Genomic DNA, 23,012 nt, shown 5'->3' on the forward strand with positions numbered 1-23,012 from the left:
TATTCTCCCCTTCGGGGTGGGGAAGGAAACGCGAGCGGAGGAAAAACACACCGTTCGCCATTGTGCCCCGTAAAATCGATTGTTTCGGGCAACAGGAACTCGGTTAGCCATTATTAATGCAAGGGAAAAACGATGTCGCCTCCGGTACCACGTTTCGTTGTTTCTTTCATTAATGGAGAACAGGGCTCGATGTCTTCGTGCTCCGTTGTTCCGAACGAAACGGAAACGCGCGATTCTGTTTACCCAGCTGTAGAGGGTGTCCCCTTTAACTCGAAGAACCTAACCCTCGATCGACGAACACAGCCTCCATTTTGAATCGAATCTAAATTTCAATATTTCGTGTTTCATTATAAGGTTTCTAATTTAATTTTTGCGTTATTGTATTCGTAAACTCGTAAACTCAGAACTTTACCAATTTGAAATACATAATTTGTATGGGTCAAAGTTCATCCAGAGTTCGCTGGACGTGGGTTGAATATTTCCGTTTCTATTGATGATACGGAAAGCAGATTGGAGACAAAAGACAAATTTCTAAATATTCTACAGTGATAGAGAAAAGTATAAATTCCTGTAAGGAGGAGTTCGAAAAGAAGCCATGAAGCTGTACTCCGCGAAATTTTACAAGGATTTATCAAACAAAAGCAATTAAACGCGGGTCACTGATTTTTTAAAGAGAGCAGGAAATACATGAAACTTAAATGCCGCGAAAGAAGGTACAGAAAGTCAAGATATTTTCAACAGAGAAACAGTTTTCGTTTCCATTGTACTCGGCAATGATAAAAAACAATGAAGGCTAACGTGCATTAGTTGGAATAAATAATAAAATATGTTCACTCAATTCAATTTTTACCCCGGATCCAAGTAACAGAATCACCCCCTTTTCCCCATTATCTACGTTTCTATAATTAAAAATTGCTATCTGCTCCGTTTTCAGGCAACAATCTTTACATCGAATTAAAGCAATATAGTACCCTACTTTTAAGCGAATCATGGTACTAGATTTTATAAATTAAAAGCGGGAATTATTGTAGCGCGGTGCAGTGTTTGTGAAGGGATTGGAGAATTTGGCGGAGTGAAAGGTAGGAATGGACAGAAGGTATTCAGTTCGTGTGCCAGAGCTATTGTTAGCACGAAATTCAGAGTGAAGATGTATTGTATTGGCATTGTATTATAATACCAGAATAGGTTGCAAGATTTGCGAGCGAGTTTGTGAAGTTTGAACCAGGTCTGTACTCGTATCATTTTCCGACTGAACACGAATGTTTTCTTGCCTATTATAAAAGTGCAACCTCGCAGAATTATTAACAGAGCATTGTTATTTCAAAACAATTCGTAAAACTCGTTGCAAATCGGGTAGAACATTTTACCTTTATTTTCGACAAAAGGTACAAATCAATCGTGTTTCTTTCACTTTTACGATAAAATTTATTCAAGATTTTATACCAAATTCGGTGCCTTCGATACCGTGATTAGTATCTTCGAAAAAATCGAACAATTTTATTTATATTATCGTTATTCGTAAATAAGATTTTCACAAAAATTATCGAGAGAGGTTAAAGTCACTCCGTCGCGTTGTAGCGTCAACTGAAGAATGGTCCCCGCGCAGCTACGGCGCGCATCCATCAAGTTCATTGGTGCGCGAGACTGTCTAAGAAGGGGTAGCGTGAACTTGGGCCTCTCAGTTGGCAAGTATCTGTGCGTTCGTGCGCATCTGGGCCCACCGGATGTCGAATATACACTGGAGACTCTGAAGCTTGGACGCAGCCTCGAGCGTAAGTCGTGACCCCTGGCTATTTCAATTCTCGTGACAGATATGACAAATTGAATTTAAAGTGTTAACTAAAATATACTGTTGCCTGAACCTTGCATAAACTTCCATCTGTGTGCACCGATTTATCCCTTGGTTTCTATACCAGTTAATAGTATTTCGAAACCATTTTTGTCCGTACAAAGCACAGTTTTAATTATTTTAATTACAAGCCAAAATTTTTAATTTCTCAATGTTCTCTTGTTAGCACAGAACATATTATTTTTATAGAATAATTGTGGCAGCAGTTCTGAACGTAACCTGGATAAAAAATTCGGGAATATTGAATCGAATTATTTCTTGTTACATCGATCTGTATTACAGCAATATGGAGAAGGGAATATTGAAACAATCCTTTTTTCCTCTTTCAATCGGAGTACAGTTTCTTGCTCCATTATGATACGTTAATTGTTTAGTAGAATACGAACCTACTACTTTTTTTAAATAAAATACGAACAAAAACATTTTCATTCATTTTTCCATCGATGCATGTGATGTAGTGATGGAAAAATATTAGCTGACCGTCTCAGGGTGTTGGAGACCACTGAAATGTTTACAAATAGTCAAAGACGAAGGGTGAAATTCACTCGGAATATTCGAATCTCGTTCCCTCTGTCTCAACCAGCTCACGTTCCCCTCGTGGAACAAGAAGTCTCAGAAAAGTATGGAAGAACGTTTCGTAGGTGGAAACTCGGAACAAATTTGCGCGTATCGCATAATTAGTTATCCTCTGGAGCGAGGTAACCCGACGAAATCAATCATGTTCGTTCGTAGAGTTGTTCGCCGTTCGACGGTGGCGGAGAAAGAACGACAAGGGTAGGAAACAGGAAAATTCCGAATTCCGAAGTTATTCCGAGTCATATCGCGTGTCGGGGTGACAAATTACTTTTTTCGTGTGGCGTTGTACGCGATCCTGTCGTCCATCATCTGCCCTTGAATGAACGACGACGTCGCGAATTACCTTATTTCCTCCATTTTCAACGTTCGCGCGATCATTGGAAAAATCGAGATGATCGAGTGATTAACCAGCGGATCCGCGTTTCACCGCGGATTGTTTTTCTTTTTCTCCCACGAGAACGAACCTGGGAATTGTATTAAATGGAAATATCGAGCAGAGGATCACGCTTATTAGATTATAATCCTTTCGGTTCCCTTTCGTCGGTCAATTTTGTAACGGGAACGATGAATTTCCGTTGCTCGACATGTTTCTGAAATTTATACGTCGGTGTACGAGAGTAGTATTAATTGCACGGTTTCGATGGAAGAGTTCTGCCGCAAAGATCGCGACGCGTCGATTCCAAAGCGAAACGACATTTTTCCACAATTTTATTGGCGTAATAAATCGTCAGATTTATACGGCGTTACGGGCGTATGCAGGGCAGAAGATACCGCGTGTCGTTTCCTTTGAGTTATTGTTACGAAAAGTAAAACGCGGCTCGATACTCCAGTGAAATATCGCGTCTAAGATGCCGCGAGATTTTCGCGGGATTCCCTTCGAGGCAAATAGAAAGCAATCGATGTGTATTGTTCGAAAGTCGAAGACAAATCATCCGCGGTGAAGGCGATCTCAATTTTTTATCGATGTACCATCGTATCTGTTGATACTCAATTTTTACCATTCGACTTTAGTCATTTATTAATCCTTAAATCTTGAGAGTACTCGTTATCATTCTATATGAATTTCGATAGTACATACTTATCTGGTATTTAATAGTTGTTATTGTCGTAGTGGTAATCGCTTACTATTCCATCCTGTAACGAATAATATTTGCAATAACGATAGCCATAGTACTATGTTTCATCCCAGATTTACGTGTTAGATTCATTAGAAAAGCTGATCTACCACATTCTGCCGTAGACGTGTCGCAATTAACCGTTTGATCAATCTGTTCAAATTAATCATCTACTGCTAAACTACCGATTAATTGGAAGCTGTGCTAACGATTAATGGCGACATGTTTAAGGCAGGATTTGCTAGATAAGCTTTATTGATGAGTGTAACTAAATGATTTCTGCATGAAACGCGATGATATTACTCTTTGCATCAAATATAATAGTTCTTTCTACTGAACCACGTACCTTTGATTAAAATTATAAGAGAAAAAAATTAATTGCCTTTATCGAGACTGTTAAGGATAAAAGGCATCGTTATCCACTATCCATTTATCATTCGGTCGCGATATGATCTGCATAAATGATTCGAAAGAGTCGTTCATAGCTGAAGCGAGATAAAGAACGACGAATGCACAACCGGGTAGTAGGTTTCGCTGAACGAAGATCGTAGCACGCGGATGAAACCGGAAGAAAGCCCTCGACGCGATAAGTCGCTATATACATTACAAACCATTAAGCGACCGCGCGCCAGTCAGCCGCTGCGGGCAAAGTGACTCCGTCGGAGAGCTTAAATACCTTTCTTTTGAACCGCCAGACGCGAAAATACCGTCATCCGCGAACAAAAAACTAATGGGACATTACCAAATCGCAACACCGTCCTCCGTACTCGCGAAAATTTACAAAGGAACTCCGTATCTTGTACGATAATAACCCAACTGCAACTTTGTAAATCTTGCAAAAGACACGACACTATTAATTTTATCGTTGTATAAATTACTTGTGGCTACCATATCCTATTGATTTTTAAAAGTATTTTCTAACAAAGAAAGGTGTTAGGAAACAAATTTTATTCCATTCGTATTGAATTTTTGAATCATCTTGGTATTCGAGTACCGAATACTCGGATCTGTTCTAAGAGTGATTCGATTCGCTGTGAGTTTTCTTGAGATTCTCTCCGGGGACCGTGAGGGTGGTTCAACGTCTCATCGACGTTGACGTTTCGATTTTTCGGGTCGCCGATTCCGTTTTCGGGCGTCACGGAGACCTTTTCCTGGCCAGGATTGGCGGCAAATACCGAGTATGGTTTCGGGCACCTCGAGCCATCAGTGTCTGCCCACGTTCTAGCGTGTGTTGACATCCTCGTTGGTTGTATGCGGTCGTCGCGATGCCTTTATATGGATCGTGCATCCAGAGACGCCGAACGTGTCTCGTTCTATGATCCTTCGACCAAACGGATTTTTCCTTCTGCCTACTGGCTTTTTGAACGCGAAAACACGTTTCACGACCCTTTGGTTGCGGTGTATATTATAAAATCTAACACAGTACGATTCTCAGTTAATTTAATTATCTAAATCGTTTCACAATATAAATTGGTTCTCATTCTCAATTAAACACGTGCCCAACTACTTATGGAGGGGAGCGTATATTCTCGAGGAGGCATCTATTTAGACACCGACCTTTGTCTAAATTTGATCGTACCGTCTCATCACACACGGCAGTAGAACGCCTAGATAGCTATGAGAATATCGAGGTTTGAAAGTTTCTGCAAGTATCGACATCGGTGCAATTATCGAGGTAGCCAATCTAACAGGAAGGTCAGAAAATAATTTCTCGTCGTTCGGGAAACCTTGTGATTTCCAGTTGCTCGGGGTAGCAATATATTTCAGAATTATTGTTTCGAACCATTAAAAAGAATTAAATTCGTAGACGTATTAAAGGATGGTAAGAAATTGATGGAAAACGCGATCCATCTTGCGCGTTTAACCGCGTCGATACGTTCGTTCGGTACCAGCTAATATACCAAATTATTATCTCGGAGGAGCAGTTTTCAGTTCATCGGAAACTGGATTAGACGTTTCAAGGAGCCCCTATCCGTCTTCTTGCCGGAGCGATTAATCGCGCGGTCACGAGCTTCGCGAAATCGGTATTTAATTTGCTCGCTCGAGCGTCTCAACGCTTACGAGGTCCGCGATCCGGGGATCACCGGTCGCGTAATAGGAAAACTTCGATAATAAACTAGGCTGGAAATTCCAGTGTCGCCATTTGTACCAGCGCGATTTCACGGAAATACGCGCCAGTATATCACCAGCCCAGCGTCCACGACGAAGGGGCTGTTCGTTACGATCGCTGTTATCACCCCCTGCGAGCGTCGGTGTAAACGTGTTAAACGCGGAATTAATCGTCCCGCCTTGAGTAATAGTACGATCGCGATGAAACCAGGCTTCGTAACCGCCTACGAATACACTGCTGGAACAAGTGAACGACCGTGTCAGTAGCTTTCTGTTCGTTACAGCCGCGCAGCGGTTCTCAAACCACCCCGTACTCACAATTTCTCCTCGCTCGTCGAGAAAAAGAAACCGACGAAGCTCAGAAAACTTCAATCCTATTCGTTGAGAGAAAATACACAATATTAAAAAATGACACTGCCTCGTGGAACTGACGAGGGTCTTAGTAATAATAATTCTTGGATCAATTTTTATCCAGATACTAAAGAGTCGGAAATAATTTTAGAAAAATATTCTCAATCATTGATAGTCCTAAGAAATAGAACATTTATCGTAAATATTTTAAACACCTTTCGAGATTTCTATTGAAAATGAAAAAAGGAAAATGTAATTTCTATCGATAGTAGCCATGTTCCCTCTTCGAAGCGTCGAAATATTTCGTGACGCGAAACAGCCACGCGGAAACAGGAACAATGCGTGCAACAGGACGTGACGAGGATTCAACAAGGACGCAACAGGATCTTCGGGAGCTCGTGAAGCTTTTTGCTGCGGCGTGGAAGGAGCGCTCTCGACTCGAACAAAAAGGGGAATGGGGCAAGAAAACCCGCAAAGTAGATAAAACGTCGTCGCTGAATAACGAACGAAACGACGAGCACTCCATCAGGATCCACGGGTCGGGGATCCTCGAAGGTGGATGTTCGTAAAACATGCCCTGAGACCGGCGACTCCAATCTCCCGTAGCACCGAGGACGAGTTAATCCGTCGATGCGGTTGCGAGGATGAAATTCGAGGCAAACGGAAACAGACTTAGGCTGCAGGATGGTCCCTTTGTCGCGGCTACGCCGATAACATTAGTCGCGATTCGAGTTTCGTCGGTGCAGCCGCCGCGATGAAAGACGTACGTGACGTTTCCTTCGTTTCAACGTTTCCACGGCAAAATCGTTTCCCCCAGGTACTTCTATTACTCGAGACCCCGAGAAAGAACTCCTCTCGAGGCGCCGGGATAATAAGAACGTCGACGAACCCGTTTATTAAGTCTCGAAGCAAATTTTTCTTGCGTCGCGCCTTGTCCTTGCTTCTCCTCCTCCGAGGGTTTTTCTGGGTAAATAGCAGTTGGAGGCTTTTCTTGAAATTTTCAGACCGCTTTCCAACAATTCCCAGGATTTCTCCTTGCTATCGGCTCGGGGCAGACATTGGAAAGTTGACGTCGGGTCTGAGGATCCCATGGACATCGTTCTTGTAATTTCTTGTTATTGTAAAAAAAATGATACGGTCGATTCGAAGAATGTATTTTTTCATTTTTTCAATTTTGTTCGTAACGCGTTGATAATAAATATTTTCACTATCGAATATTGTTTGATGATCGTAATCTCGATACTATACCAATTTTCTTGGTCCTCGGGAGAGAGGAAAGATATATGAGCGTACGAAGTTGACGAGAAGGAATTGTGAAAATGAAAATTATCGAATCCTACGAAAAGGAGAAGAAAATGAAAAGAAAAATCGTGACGACGATTCGAACAATCGGAATCAGAGCCACTCAATCATCGAGTACTACCAGTTCCAATTGACTATGTCAACTGGTGTATGTGTGTCGCGAGTGAAGCGATATTTCTACGCAAACACGTAGGAATCAGCAAGTATCGCATTTGGAAAGCATATCGCCGCGTACAGGGAACGTTACTCTGTTTTATTGGCACTTGTTTCGCAGTTGACGCGTTTAATTTCACGAATGCGGCCCCTATCTCTATCGTGAAAGCACTTTTACAGAATTGGAGCGCCGGTAGAGGATAGGAACCAGCCATCCACGTGTGTCTGAGACATCACACGGAATCAAAACTCTTACCAGCTGAATGAAAATTCCAATTATCAATGCATTTTCTGGGAAAAGTTTGGGTATCATGTCTTTATTATAATATAAGAAGATTCGTACTTGAATCGTAAAACTTGTAAAACTTTCGAGCAGTTCCAGACTTATTTCCAGCGGACCCAATGATAAATTTGCGATAAAATTCGTCGATGCAGTCCTCGAAAGATGTCAGTTTTCCCAAGACAATGTTTCTCGATGAGAATAATGCAGATGGCGAAGATCGTGCCAGGGAGTTGCTAATTTTCGACGCAGCCTTATAGTTGACTTCGTTACGCTTATTTAACTCCAAGGCATCCTCTTCTCAGGCGTCCTCCCAGCTCCTCGGGGCGGTTCACGAATTTATCGCGCGTATCCTCCGCGACTAAGCTGGTTACGACGCCTGTGCAGCTGCAATTACATTCGCGATACACCCCAATGAGGTGTTGTTTTTCGCTCTACGGTCGATGTCTAATTGCCACCATCCCCGCCTCCATTAATTCGCGCGTCGACGAGCCGTCGATTTTCGATGTCGGGACGTCGCGAATCAGTGTTTCGATTACTCGGCGTCGAGTGATTTCGGGTCTCGAGGGGAAACGCGTCGCGATGGGCGAATACTGGCGACAAACGTGATCCTCATTGCGGTTTGTCGAAACCAATATTACGATCTCCCATAATTTATTAAAATTTAAGGTCGCGAGAAAGATCTTAGGTTGAGTGTTTTGTTAAGTTTATCATTAGATAAACGACAAACGTCTGGTAACGAACTTAATAACTGGTAGTTCGTATATTTCAAATAATGGCGTGCTTTCATTGCTCCATTGCTATATTGGCTAAGTTATTACCCAGTAATTTCATCTAATATGTTACGCTTCGATCACTCGTGCTAGCTCGTATTATCGTGTGACCTAGTGCTGTATTGTCAGCAATAAGACACCAATATCTTTTTGTTTCACAATTTAATGGAGAAATAACAATATTAACGTCTTTACATTACTTATCTCTGTGGACATGTTCTTTTATGAACAGTTTAGTCGCCTAAACCAAACATTGATAGCATCCGAACACTCAAATGTTTGAAGTTTCGTTCGTAGAATTCGAGCATCTATAAATTATTCGAAACAGTCTCGTCTTTATTTCGAACGAACGTTGCATTTGCGTCACGGCGAAATGTAACATTTCTTTCGACGTTTCGTTTCGAATTACAATCAATCACAATACTGATAAAGCATGTACATAATAATAATTAACGCACGGCCGACAATTTGAATTAAACGCACCGTCCGAAAATTTCCAATCGGATGACAATTTGTGTTGATAATTACGTGCTGCGGCGATCGGACTAAATTAATAGGAAACGTTCGTGTTTTTAAATGGAAGCTAACAAACGCGTGTTTTGAAATAGAAAAATATGGGATTAATTAAACGGTGCCAAATAATCTCTGTCTTGGGGATTAACGTCGACGTTCGAACCGGAAATCTAAATAATGGCGATTAAATTATTTCTCCGCGTAGTTGTCGGAATCTGCATCCGAGTAATATCGCCGAGGCGTTTCGTCGAGCGCCATTTTCGGTCGTCGCGAGCGTCGAGAGCATCCGCGTCGTTATAATACACACAAGGAGGCATTAGAATTTATTTGCATACAGTGGAAACAGCTTCCCAGATATGAAATTACCTGGGGATGCGTCGCTACGCCGTGTTCTACAAATAAGCCCGTGTTTCTCTCAGAAACGTCACGATTCGCGTCGACCCGACGCCCTTTCAAAGGGTGGTTGCATTCCCTTTCCGCGAAACGACGTCTCCTCATTCCTCTTGGTCGACTGTTTCGAAAACGAGCAAGTCATAATCCGTCGTATCTCATTGTTCTCCATTTCGTTTCTACGTCTCTTATCATATTTGTAACGTTTTTCTTTTTTCCATTTCATGTTGAACATTGGATCTCTTATTTTCCGCGTTCTTTACGCACTACGGATCTCCTCCATAACTCACGGTCTTCTATTTCCCGGTGTTTTCCTCCTTTCCTAAATACGTATGCCGTATTCTCGTCGATAAATATTTTATACTTATTTTTTCAAATACTTATTTAATATTTCTACTTCGAATTTGTTGTCAACGACCCCGAAACCCCACAAAAATAGCAATTTTCTAGCAAATTTGGACGATTTAAAATATTCAATATACCACATTGGATCCGTCATATTAGATTGGATATTTTAAGTCCAGATTCGTCATCAGCGACTTCAGAACGGAGTGTTAAAACGGCGGGGTGTGATGTTGAATATCTGGTAGACGAGTATGACAACCACCGGGATCGCATAGATACGGTATTTATTTATTATCGATGGAATAATCTTGCTAGTTAACGTTTATCTCTGGCTTACGTTCTCGAGCGTGAGTTTTGGTCTTGTTCGGGATTATCGCGACGGCCAAAGTGATTTCCGGTTCTGCACAAGCTCACCTGCAACGCGCCTCATGATACCTCTCACCTTGGTTTAACCTAATCCCCTTATCTCGAAGATAAACAGATTTGGGAGTCCCGCGGATTCCCCGGCCGCGTAATGGTAACCGGTAGTTAGTTATGCAGAGAGCGAACAAGCCTAATGCGTGCACCGATTTCATCGATCGACCCGCGATTCTGTTCGTGGAAACTCCCAGACATTCTCCGCAATCGCAACCGCTGGTTTCGCGTTGCTACCGGTTCGCTAATGGCCGAAGGATTCGATTTTCGAAACCATTTTTGGTCATTTCGGGATAATATAGAAATTCGAGTAATTATATTAGCGCAAACGCAAAGGTTAAATATTTTAATTGCGAATGCCTCGAAAGCAATCCCGTAAATTTTAATGAAAAATTTCTTTTCGTATTTATTTATTTTATTTCGATAATTAAAGCGCGGTAACCCAATTTTACTACATGAAAATTTTAATTGAATGCGGTGAAAAGCATAAATAGTGGATTTCATTACTTTATAAAAAGCGAGCTTGAAAAATTGCGTAGAACTCGAGCATGGGGAAATTAAATTATTCGCTATACAAATAATTGGGATCGCGTGATCTATTTTAAATTATCTAATGTGAACACTGGGAGATTGGATTTTTTCTAAATTGTTTATATGGTCAGTTAATGAGATATTATATTAAGGAACGTTCTGACCTGTTTATTAATAATCTCAGAATGAAAGGTTGAGTCTATTATTATTTCGTGATCCACTAATATTGACACGTCAAGCGTGAGTAATATTGGAGCATAGTCACGATCTAAATAGGATATACCATCGTATAATTTATAGGATGCAGACCTTAGAAATTTATGTTGGACTCCCTCCAATATTATGCTCAAAATATACAGGAAACTAAATAATAGAATTTTAAATGAGGTCTACCGGACGTTTCGTATATTGACTTAATAACACGGATATTATTAAATATTAAAAATCTTTACCCTAAATTCCCATCTACCAGGAATAAAAATTATTTTTAATTCCAGATACACTATTCGTATTCAAAGTTTGTGTGTTTGTGATTTCCCTGTAATATCTACTATTTTTATATCATCCAGCTGAAATTTAGTTCGCTTGTTCTCTACCTTCCAACAGAAAATATAAACTACCTAATTTACTGAAACATGCTAAGAGTTCCCATCGAATACTCGTACGATAATCTAATATTAAATTTAAAATCAAAATAATGTACGGTGCGAAATCAGTTTCGTACACTAGTTTTGCAATAATTTTCTCGCAGTACCCGACATAATTGTAGGTTATCGGTGCGTTATCAGCATTCGTTTTCTATGATGCTGAAATTTCTAATGCAACCTTTTAACGGCACGCTCGAGTGCACGTCGAGTGGCGCGATATCGGCGGAAACTATCGCGAAAAACATCGAGTGTCCCTCGGATATCGAAGTTCAAAGTTAACTATCGAGTATCTGGATCATCCTGTAGATATGGTTCAGAAATTTTGCCCCCCCCCCCCCCCGTCGTAAATTGTTCCACGCGTGGCAAATAATAGTTTGGAGATCTTCCCGTTGTTAGACACCGAAGCGTCAAAGGGTAAATGCGGATGCAAATAGTTTCTGGACAGGGATGCAAGCTAAACAATCTCCCTTCAGCGAACACGCGATGGCGGGAGGACACGGTCGATGGTTTCCCCGTGGAGCAGAACGGTCAGCTTCGCTGCTTGATTACGCACGCAAAAAGCTCTCGCGCTGATACGCTCCGACGAGCGTGCGCGGATTTGCAGCTGCAGCGTTTCGCTGGTCGCTCCAGCCCTCGGATCGGCTCTAAAGAGCTTTTTCGACACCGAACCCGAGCTTTTCGTCGATTTTTTTGCGCCCCTATATTTCCCGACGCGTCGCCCCGGCTCGGGAAGCTCGATAGCGGATGGTCGGAACCGGAAAAAGTTTCCAGACGATGCCACTCGTTTAGGGAATTTTGATAATTCTGAACTTCAAGGACTCTGGACGAACTTTGGTCGTCAGATTTGGTGTTCCCGGGGTTTTGTACCCTTGGGAATCTCCCGTTTGTCATTTTATAAAGTAGAGTAGAGTCTCTGCGTGGGATTTTACGGTTTCTGAATTTTTAAAGCGATGGGGAATGATTAGAAAATGGTGGAATAAGTAGCAACATTTTTTAGGTATTTATTTGGGGATTTTTTTGAATATTGGTTTTGAAATGGTGGGTTCTCTTTAGGGGGAAACTAACAATCATATACAGAACAGTAAAACTCAATTTTGAAACTTGATTTTTCTAATATAAATTCGTAATTTTGAATGATTATAATTGTTGAGCGCGGAATCGACCTCTCCTTCGATTCGCGCTCAAGACGGGATTCATGGTAGAGAAACATTCTTTCTTCAATTCTCACATCTGCACACCAGCCCTACCATGAGTCCTCCTAACGCACCCCCTTCCAAGTGCATCGTTGCAAGGGTGCTTGGAAGGGAGGAGACGGCGTCGGAGCATTCCTCAAAGCGGTTCGTTCCTACAGTCGAACCCATCAACATCTTTCTCACATATCAAACATCATCGCCAACCATCATACATTAATAGCATCGTGTATAATAAACAGTTATAAAACTGAATCTTACAAAACTCACTATCCTCCACCCGAGATAATAATTTATTTCGAAAAGACGCGAGTCCGACGTGGGGTTGTAATTGGATCCAACGGATATCGCGAGCCGCAACAAAAATAAAATTGTGATTTTATGGCCCACTCACACCAAGGCAATAATGTGAATCATAAATGTTGTAATCGGTACGTTTGAGAAAAATTGTTTCCTTTGTAATAGCCATTGTTTGCAATTAAAACGATATTAAGTCGAGTCGGTATCGTGACTCGTGTAGTTTCTGTTAATTTTAATTCACGAACGTGAAACATTGAATATCAAGTGGGGGCGTGTAACGGGAACGACGTCGACGACGAGAATGCCACTTGATACCCGTCAGGGGAGGAAAAACATAAAAAATTTCATCGCGGTTAAGGGCGAGGGTGGTCGACCATGCATTAGAAATAAACGAAGAATACGATCCTGAGTGGGTACCGCAGTAAAAAGTAGCGGCGAATGAAAAATTGCTCACTACATTATACGTTCGTGGTTCTGCTAAAAAAGAAACCTTATGCGTAGCAAGAAAAGGGCTCGTTGCGACGTTTCGTTCCTGTGGCGGACAGATTAAAAATATATAGATCTGTATGAAAATTATTAAAATTAAAGGCATATCATTAAGGTCTGAGAACAAACAAGGATTCGCGGTTGCTCAAAGTTCAAAACAGATTATTAATCCGAAGATTAAAGTATGATTTATTAAATACGTACCATTGCATTTCGAGAGTGAATTCCGATACATGTAATCAACGTTTTGCATACTTTGCTTAAACGAAACGCGTAAATATATTAAACATTTTTCATGCGTTGAAATACGGATGAAATTCAGTAGAACATTCAGAATAAACTATGCGAAACATATTGGATTGCATAGAATATGCGAAATTGTATATATTTTGATGCATTCTGCATATTATGCATATCATTTCGGTGTCATTTTGTGCCCACTTGTGTGTTTCGGTTACAAGTCACGCGACGGTCAGCAATACAATTTACAGTTCACTATATTATTTATGGATATTTTAAATCCTTTTTATTGAAAATTCTACATTCAGTCGATAAAACTTCACGCTAAATTCCGAATGCAATTTAATATCTTTGATGCTGCAAAGACTCAAAAGATCAAATCGTCCTTTATTAATCGCAATGTTCTTCCAAATATCAATCTGTTCCACGGTTTCAAACTCCGAAATGCTCGTTGAACAACCAAACGGCGAGCAACTTAAACATGTTTAAATCCCGCGAAGTTTATTTACATTCCCGGTTTCCAAAGCAATTTCCCGCCCACGTCGCAGATCAAATAGACAAGGCGTAAGCGACGAGCAACAGACAAACCGAGTAAATTAACGAACAAGAACTGGCAGACGATAAAATCGCGAAAGAGCTCGGCCGCGTGGGCGAGAAGAAACGGTTCGAGCCTCTTCAATCGCGAGTCAGGGTCGTTATTAAAGAAGACGGTAGGCGCCAATCGGGGGAACCAAAGACCTCGCACCTTTTTCGAATCGGACTCCTCGAGGACGATTAGAGTTCTCCGTGGAGGTACAGAAGATCACCATCGAGGCCGACCTTTCATCCTCGGTTTATTTTCTTTCCGACTCTCCCTCGAGCGCCTTTAAAGTCGTTAGGTCTCCGCTCTACTCGACAGCTTTTCCCTTTTCCTCGGGAAACCTACCACTTTCGAACCTTCGATTTGTTGCTTTTGTCGCGATTGTATTCATGGCAAAGCGAGAGATCGATAGGGCGAAGGGATTATTGCAACTTGTAAAAATGTGAACTAGTTGTAAATCTCGTAAAGAATGGTTAAAACATTTGATCTTCTAAAAGAGCGTGAGTCAATTTTTTCTTGATTCTCTTCTTTTAAAAGTCTCATCGAGTTTACACTAATTGTTTGATAATTATTTGAGATTTTTTTGCGGAGAAAATATTCGATACATCAAATTCACATTCTTTATCTAGATATACTCGTAGACGTGGAAATTTTTTCAAGAATTTCTAATACAGTTTGTTGAAGTAATAATTATTGTGATAATATGTCCGATAAATAAATAGAAATAATTCCCGAGGATTAGTTTTTCATTCTCTCATCAATACATGTACTCTGGTCTACCCAAGCGCGGATACATTCTACTTAGCCTTGTCCGACCAAGCGTTGATACGTTCCACTTACTAAAATATTCAGGCACATTTAAATACTTTGTGCGAACGTTTTAATCGTTCGTAGATTCTAGTCGTTCGGACAAGGCCAATTTTCATTGATAATCTTGGCGAATTATTTGTATTCTATGCTTTCCCGTGGATTGTGGACCGTTCCCGTCCGATTTTGCTGCAACGAACGACGATTATGATTTCACCGACGACTTGCGTAACAGGAAAAATAATAACGGTGGGACGTCGAGGTTTGCGGAGTTTGCGTGTCCCACATTACCGGATTACTCAACCGCGTCGCGATTGCTCCGCAGGAACGTGATCGCAAACAATCCTGCCACTGTTCCTTATGCCAGGGAAAATGTGATTCGGGAGAAAAAATATCCTCGAAGGACCTGTTTGTCAGTAACGTCGGTTACGATGAAAAAAGGACATTAATATTTGTGCATTTTTCGAAAAACCCGTCTCTCAGGTTGTCACTGAGCTCCTTCTAATACCTTTCAAATTGTTACAGCTATAAATAATCTCGAAACCTGTTAATTTCAAACTGGTATACACTATCTATCGTACAAAAATTTCTGTTCAATTATCTCACATTTGTAAAATTATTTATCCCTGCAGCGTATTAAAATTTTTCCACCGTGGCTTCTACGATCGGCAAAGACTAACAGTTTCTCAGAGATGAAACTGTTAGAGAGAAATTGTAATTTAAGAGGGGGAGATAATTCCTCGATTACCTTGAACAGCCGATTGATTCCGCGCGGACGTAGAAAACATTCTATCCACGACAACAATGAAAACCGTTCGCTTCCAAATTTCGCGCGGACGTTTGGATTCTGTGACATGCAATCTTCCACTTTGTTCCCTGACAATATCATAAATTTTCGAGCGTATTTATCGAGGGGTAATTCAACGTGTCGCCGCGTCGTCGAGCAACGTCGAACTCTCGATCACTTACGAATCATTAAACATCGTCTCGAGGTTAAACCCGCCAGACACTTCTCGAACGACCTTCTCCAGTTTGGCGAACGAAAAGGGACCGAAACGGAGAAAGAACCAACGGGAGATATTACGTTCCATTTATCCCTTAGCGATGATTTAGCAACAGTCTCCCTCGCGCAGGACTTTGTTCCTAGTTTCTTTATGGTTATCACTATCGGGAGGACTGTCGTTGGCGTTTTTCTCGTTTCTCGTAATAAAATTACTCGTCGTTGGAACAATATCTCGCTTTCAAAGATACGAATTTCCACATACATACATTCCAAACCGTGTACGTGGAGGGATTAAACAAAAATATACAGAAAGTTACTGTGTCAGTTACGAACGACTGTGTAAAAAAATTGTCGACAGGCAAACTTATTTACAACAATTAGCCGGATGTATAATTAAACGATCCATCGTGTTAAGTTGCAAATTCCGAATTGTGGTAAAATGTGCATGGTCTGTGTGGAACGTACAGTAAAACCTCTTTAATCCGAAGTAATTGGGGGAGAGTTGATCCGGATTAAGTCATAATCCGGATTGGTGGGATAAAGAATAGCATTGCAAACAAAAAAAAAAAAGTGTAAAACATCTATAGTCGGGAAATGTAATAAACTCGTTTTCAAATACCCCGTGCTTTAACTTGCAGGTATCGAAATGAATTTAAATAAAAAAATGTAACAAAGCTATATAGCTTTTTTAACGTATTTATTTTTCTGTCCATTTATTTTCACGCTGTACCGTACTATTTCCATAAATTAATTTCTAATATAGTTTCTGAAACAAAAATAAAATGGACGACACTGGTCGATGTTAATTTTACTTTTCAATTTTTAAATTCTACCTATCTTTATGTATAAGATAATACTAACCGATTACCAATTTTCATTTCAATCATTTTTCTTTCGTCTCTGCTTTACATATCTAATATCTGTTATTCTAGCTTCACGAAATAGAATACCTTGAAATTTGATCGGCGAGTAGAATATATAGGGTGTGAAATAATTATTGTATCGACTGTCCGTTTGGTACCACGTTCCTTCGAACCCCGGAACTGATTTTTTTTCTCCCGACGATGCACCCAGTGTTCGATCCGCCTCTTAATTGCCGCCTAAATTATCCTCCATTAGGAAAATCAGGAGTATCGCATGCGAGCCGCACGCCTACGCTGATGCTCCATTATCGGAATCAAATCTACCAGGCCACGCTACTCCATTAATAGACGATTCGATGCGGGGGGATAGATTGCGCGGCGGACGAGTGCTTTTCCTTCAGCCGTGGATCAGGAATCGATCGTTCCACCCCGTGAAATTCTACGAAAGATCCGACTGCGTTCGTGATAACGATCGACGCCAGAAAGTTCGACGGTGTCGTTAACTACCAACCATATTCGAACTGCCCTTTAGCATCGCCCACAATAAACCATACTCACAGTTCCCAAATTTGAGAATTTTAATTTGAGTTCACGAATTTGGGGAAATTAAAAAATCGCGAGTGGTACGAAGCATATTTTTTTATCGTATTTTAGTGAATCATCTACTATTGAAAATTCATTAAAATAATATTCGAAACAGTATTTCATTCGAACAGTAGGCAGTAAAACATTTTATTCATTCAATTTATCATCGTCGAATAAAATGTTTCTATTTTAATCAATCGAAGTGCAAAATATCTTCATCTTTTTTTTCCACTTTCAATTAAAATTTTATCAACTCTGACTGAATTTTGAAGAGTGTTAAAGTGAAATAAAATATCGACCAATTAAATGGAAAACTTTTATTTAAAAATGAGACTGCACCGGGTCGATTCCCTTCGACGAACACGGACAGTAAACACGGCGAAAACGCCATAACTTGCCCGTAATTGTGCTTTATGGTCGCGGACGTTTGTCTCCTGGACGCGTTCTGCCCGTCGTGTCCGTTTCAGCGCGATGTATATTTCGCCCCAGATTCACGGTTTTCTCTCGTTTAACTGCGCTGCCTTTCACTGGAAGAAAGATCTCCCTCGTCAAATTTCCGTCAGCTCTTCCATCGAAAATATCATCGATGCCCCGTCCTGTTCCGGAGGGAAAATAAATTTGCGATTCTCCTTTATGTCTGCTCCCCGAGGAAAGGTTTTCGTGGACCGAATAACGAGAACGGGTTCGACCGTTTCTCCACCCCGCGATTCCAGATCTTCTCATTCCTACGACTTTTGCGAAGAATGCTTCGTTGCAAACGTTCGCGGATTCTTTAACTCTTCTCCTGCTTGACTTTTCGTTACCCTTCATTTTACGATGGATGGGAAATAAACCGTAATAACAAAATATTCAGCTGGTGCGATTACTTTGCTCCGTTACGCGTACGTGACACTGTGTATTAATCATTCTATTCAGAATTGCTTTTTAATTAATTTTGGTACTCGGTAATTCAAGTCACACTTTCTTTAGAATTATTGAACATTTTCTGGAGATTCAGTACACGAACTATGCATCAAAAAGACTAAAATTATAATAGAAAAAGATATTGTATACACGCTGGGTAGATAAACTTGTGGAGTAGGTGCTTATCGAACGTAGTCAGTGTATTGTGCAGTAGCGATGGGGCAAGTTTTTATAGATTGGAGTTTTGCTGTAAACTATTTGCGAAACGAGGCACGAGTTAAAAGTTATAGCGAGATACAGACAGTCGTTATATTGAATTTTAGCCACGTCTGACTATGGACGATCCACTGCCACTGGCTTCTTCTGGACCCGACTATTACTTCACCGTTTTCGGGCAGCTCTCGTATTTCGGTCGTGCAGCCAGTCCGGTAACTCTCGGTCTACAAATTATGCTGACGGTTTTTCATTTAGAAAATTCTACATAAAAATAGAAGATTGGTTGTTGGTTTGCTGTAGAAAATCCCATTTGCTAATGATTAGACGACGTTAACAAAGAAAACTCGCGAGTTCGCGTTTTAACTTTATTTTTCGAATTTATTAAATGTCGCGGAAGTTTCACAGCGTGCCCACACATTTTCCCAACAATTTCGTATAGAACGTTGAAACTTCGTTCCGTTGAAACGAACGATCCTCCGCCTCTGAAATCCTCATTACAGCTTTATGCTTCCCCTGACGTTTGTTTTTTTGCGTGGATTTGGGTATACTGTTGAGACATTTTACTCTAAAATTGCATGAATTTTTAAGCGGAAATAGTGTCACAAAAAATGGAAATTAGAATCGAATCGAGAGCTCCCCAAATATGTGAAATTGAATTTTTAGAGTTTTACAATTTTCCAACTTCCTTGAGTTTCATATATTGTGTGGCATAGCGTGTGGCCGTACATTTTAGGTGTTCAGGTTGCAAAACCATCCGCGAGTAAATCACCGGACACTCCGGCGAAACGAAGGTCCGAGGCGTAGCCACCGAAACGGAATTTATTGCGCGGTCCGATCGCAATCTTTATCGTCGTCGACTCGAACTTTAAATCTCGGCTGTCTTTTAGGTATAACGCGATCGAATCGACAGGGGGGCCTTTTTCCAGGGCGAAATTTGTGGCGCGATTGCCTCATCGATTGGGTTCGAGTGTTTCCGATCGATCGTTCCGTTTCACGTTGCCTCGCAACGTTAAAGATTTTTTAATCGACGCGACCGATCGTGTTTTACGATTTTCACGTAACAATCGTCGCGAAGATTCCGTCATTGTTGCGATCCGTGATGCTAGGAACGTTTATCGTGCAAATTATTCCAGCCATTTAATTTCATTTTAATCGAAAGGTAATTTCGAGGTCGTTTAAGAGCTCGAACGAAAGAAAAATAAAAAAAGAAGAAGAAACCCATTTGTCTCGGCGTTGGCCCGGTCGAAGCACAATACAAAGTAGCCTATTTAACTCCCTGCAGGACGAGCTCGCGAAGGATCACCGTTAGACGCCACGACCTCTTTCAGGGGCCGACAGGACGCTCGTAATTTGTACGAGGCTGGTCCTGGATTTGGCCCGCATTTAATGATACAAAAAGCAGACAGATAGAACGCTGGTGAATCCAAGGATGAAGCATTAAAAAGTCACGTGCACCTGTTCCCTTTTGTTGAAGATTAAACCCGCTTAGCCGGAGTGAAAATAACTCTAATGGATAATTCTCTTTTTACGATTTCAGTCGTCGTGTTTAGGGGCAACAGTACAATTTACAACTTAATCCGTTTTAATATAATATCACAACGTAAATAAATATAATACGAAAACTTTACTGTTAAACCTTATTGGAAAATAAGTGGATGCATTAGTGGTACTGATAGTCATTGACTTGCAAGACCAATTGTATAAATGGGAGTCAAATATTGTTCGAACACTGTGAATACTGTGATTGGGCAATACATGGTGAGTTTCAGTGGCGTTACGCTTAATAGGCCGCCAAGGTCAGTCCCCCCCACTCTTGTGCCAGTGGTAGAATGACTAAGGAGTGGGGATAATCAAATGGTGGGGAGTTGTGCTATTGATGGCCTTGAGCAACTTGTTGAGTTTGTTTTGGCCGTCACAACACCTTCCTAAGATTTAACCGTCCATTGTTTTCGAAACTATTTTTACATCATTATAAATGAGAATCAATTTTCGTAGAATATTTCACATATGAAAAAAAGAGTATTTTACGGGTCATTTCATTAAGGAAATCGCACATAAAATAGTCTTGCACATAATTGCACATAAATTAAATTAAAAGTCTCTTCTTACTTCAATATTGGAACTTGGATTTCTGATTATTCATCAATTTCCCGGGCTAAAAACTATCGCTAGTCGCATGGCGTTATTTTAATCTGATAATGAAAGTTCTAATATATGATGGAAGCTTTAATATACGGTACATGTATTACATACCGTCAGGATAAACCTGGTTTTAATTAAGCAAATTCATGGCTCGCAGACATAACGATAATAAAAGACGACGCGAAGAGGAGAATGGAAAAGCTCTCATCGAGCGTCATCTAGGACAAATGAATTTCTCGCAGAATACTTTTCTCCTGGGGAAGACCCCTTGTCGCCGAAGAGGTTAATGAAACCAGTCGGGGCGCTCCTTTCATTCATTCTCATAGATCCGTGCTTGATCAGAAAATTAAAACGCGGAATATTTTATAAAAATTAAACGCGTCCCGATGAAGAGGCGAAAACCTCGCGACTTCGAGAGTCGCGGAGTGTGACTCGATTAATTTAATTAAAACATAATATCAAAGTAATAAATTAAACTCATCGAATGGGAAGTAGAATTCGAACTTGAAACATCGTCAAACGACCGAGACGTTATTAGCAAAATTTCATGTGAAATTAAATTTTAGTTTATACATTAAAATTGATCCCGGGGATACGCAAGACGTATTTTAATTATTTATATCTTGAAATAATTAATTATTATCTAATAGAAAGGGAATCTCGTTTATCCATCGCGTTGGGCGATAGTTTTCGGTAGACAGACTTCTTAAAAGAATATTTTCTATTGCTACGACTCCTCGGATCGATCATATCGGACGTTCGAGATCCGCTTGAGCGTGCTTCGAAGGCACAGTTGTAGAGCGCAGCAAAGAATTCTATAGGATCGGTCGACGAATTCATTCGTCGCAAGACAATAGGATCGAGAGCACGTTTTCTGGTATCGAGCAGCAATATCTCGCGACACAGGAATGCCTTTTACGATTCAGGTTGAAAAATTTAAGACGAAAACTGTCTTTGTTTCCACGTATTCTGCTCGACGAGAGGATACGAAAATGAAAAAGAACCATGCCTCGCGAACGAATCGTTCTCTTGCAAAAGATTGTTAAAGTTTCGACCAATTAGACTGCACGATATAACCCCTCTCTTAAGATCTAGGCTCCCCCCACTTGGAGTCACGTGACTGTGTATCGACGCGCGCAACGCCACCACAATCGGTGACGAAGTAAAGGACTCTTCAAATCGCGTTCGGTCTAAACATTTTCAACAATTAATTACTCGAATACAGAGCCTCAAACGTAATTTTGTCATTCTTCGTTTTCGTCTCGTTTTGATACATAGATAACTTCTAAATTTTTATATTGGCATCCTAACACTAGATATGATATTTTTTGAGCTTTCAGTATTAGATTATATTCAGAGCGAATTTAAAGAAAGATATTATTTCAGTATGTGGATTTAAATGACAAATTTTTTCGTCCTTGATAGAAGCGTAATTTATTTTACAGGCTGTGTAAACAGAGGAAGAATTACTTGGGCGGCGAAATTGATTTAATTTTTCCATTACGCCCACTGTTGGCGGACGAAATATTGCAAATTTTGTTTATAGAGAGACACCCTCCCCTCCACCCTGTACGAGACGTGTAAACGTGGGTGGTAGTTAATAACTCGTCGATAAACGGACCAGAATCCACGTTTTTTCCTGTGTTCCGTAATTTAACGAAGTCGCCCACTGGATTACGGGGTTAGCGAGCGTGTTCACGCGTGGGAGGGGCGCTACCCTTTCCGCGAATTTGCTCGTTCGCTGATCCATGACATTTTTCGGTACTACTTACGCTCGATGAGGGATTGCGAAACACGTGACACGCCAACACGGACGAACCAAAGCGGAAATATTCCCTCGGAACTATATTTTCGAAATATTACACATTTTCATCATAAATGAAACGTGTGTTCCTATTTTATTTTCTCGGGCAAAACTAATTTGTTCTTTAATAATTTTTATTGATTGTTACAAACTCTGAATCGAAAGGTTTTATATTTAATATTCTTTGCTTGTCTTAGACTGAAAATTGTCTTCGATTTCTTGCAAAAGCCTTTAGGATTATGTATTTAGTAAAGGGACTCCTCAATTTAGGTCATCTTCAGAATTATAAAAAGAATGTAAAATAAATAAAATTATAAAAGAGGAACCTATATAAAATATAATACGTATAAGAAAATTATGTGTTCTTAACTTTTTAATTTTCGATACTGTCTTTCAAGCTAAGAGAATACATTATTCACATTATGAAATTTGATATTCTTTGTAATTTTATATTCTCTTCGGGTTATTTAATTTTGTGCCTTCCACTCTATTATTGTTCCTAATTTCTCAGTCCCATAAACAAGCATTACTTCATTTAACTATTT

General features: G+C 40.4%; 1 protein-coding gene across 9 annotated transcripts in view; it reads left to right on the forward strand.

Annotated features, from left to right (window-relative positions):
* Positions 1-23,012, forward strand: part of Oamb (Octopamine receptor in mushroom bodies) — a 113,228-nt gene that overhangs the window by 26,891 nt on the left and 63,325 nt on the right. The window contains exon 1 of one of the 9 annotated variants that reach the window (XM_076774398.1): positions 1,671-1,772. The exons of the other annotated variants lie outside the window; for them this stretch is intronic. The gene's annotated coding sequence lies outside the window, so the exon portion shown is untranslated. Of the gene's footprint in view, positions 1-1,670; positions 1,773-23,012 lie in introns of those variants that run through there. 9 annotated transcript variants of the gene reach the window in all.

This window comes from Colletes latitarsis, chromosome 10 (genome assembly GCF_051014445.1).
Source record: "Colletes latitarsis isolate SP2378_abdomen chromosome 10, iyColLati1, whole genome shotgun sequence".
Lineage (NCBI taxonomy): Eukaryota > Metazoa > Arthropoda > Insecta > Hymenoptera > Colletidae > Colletes > Colletes latitarsis.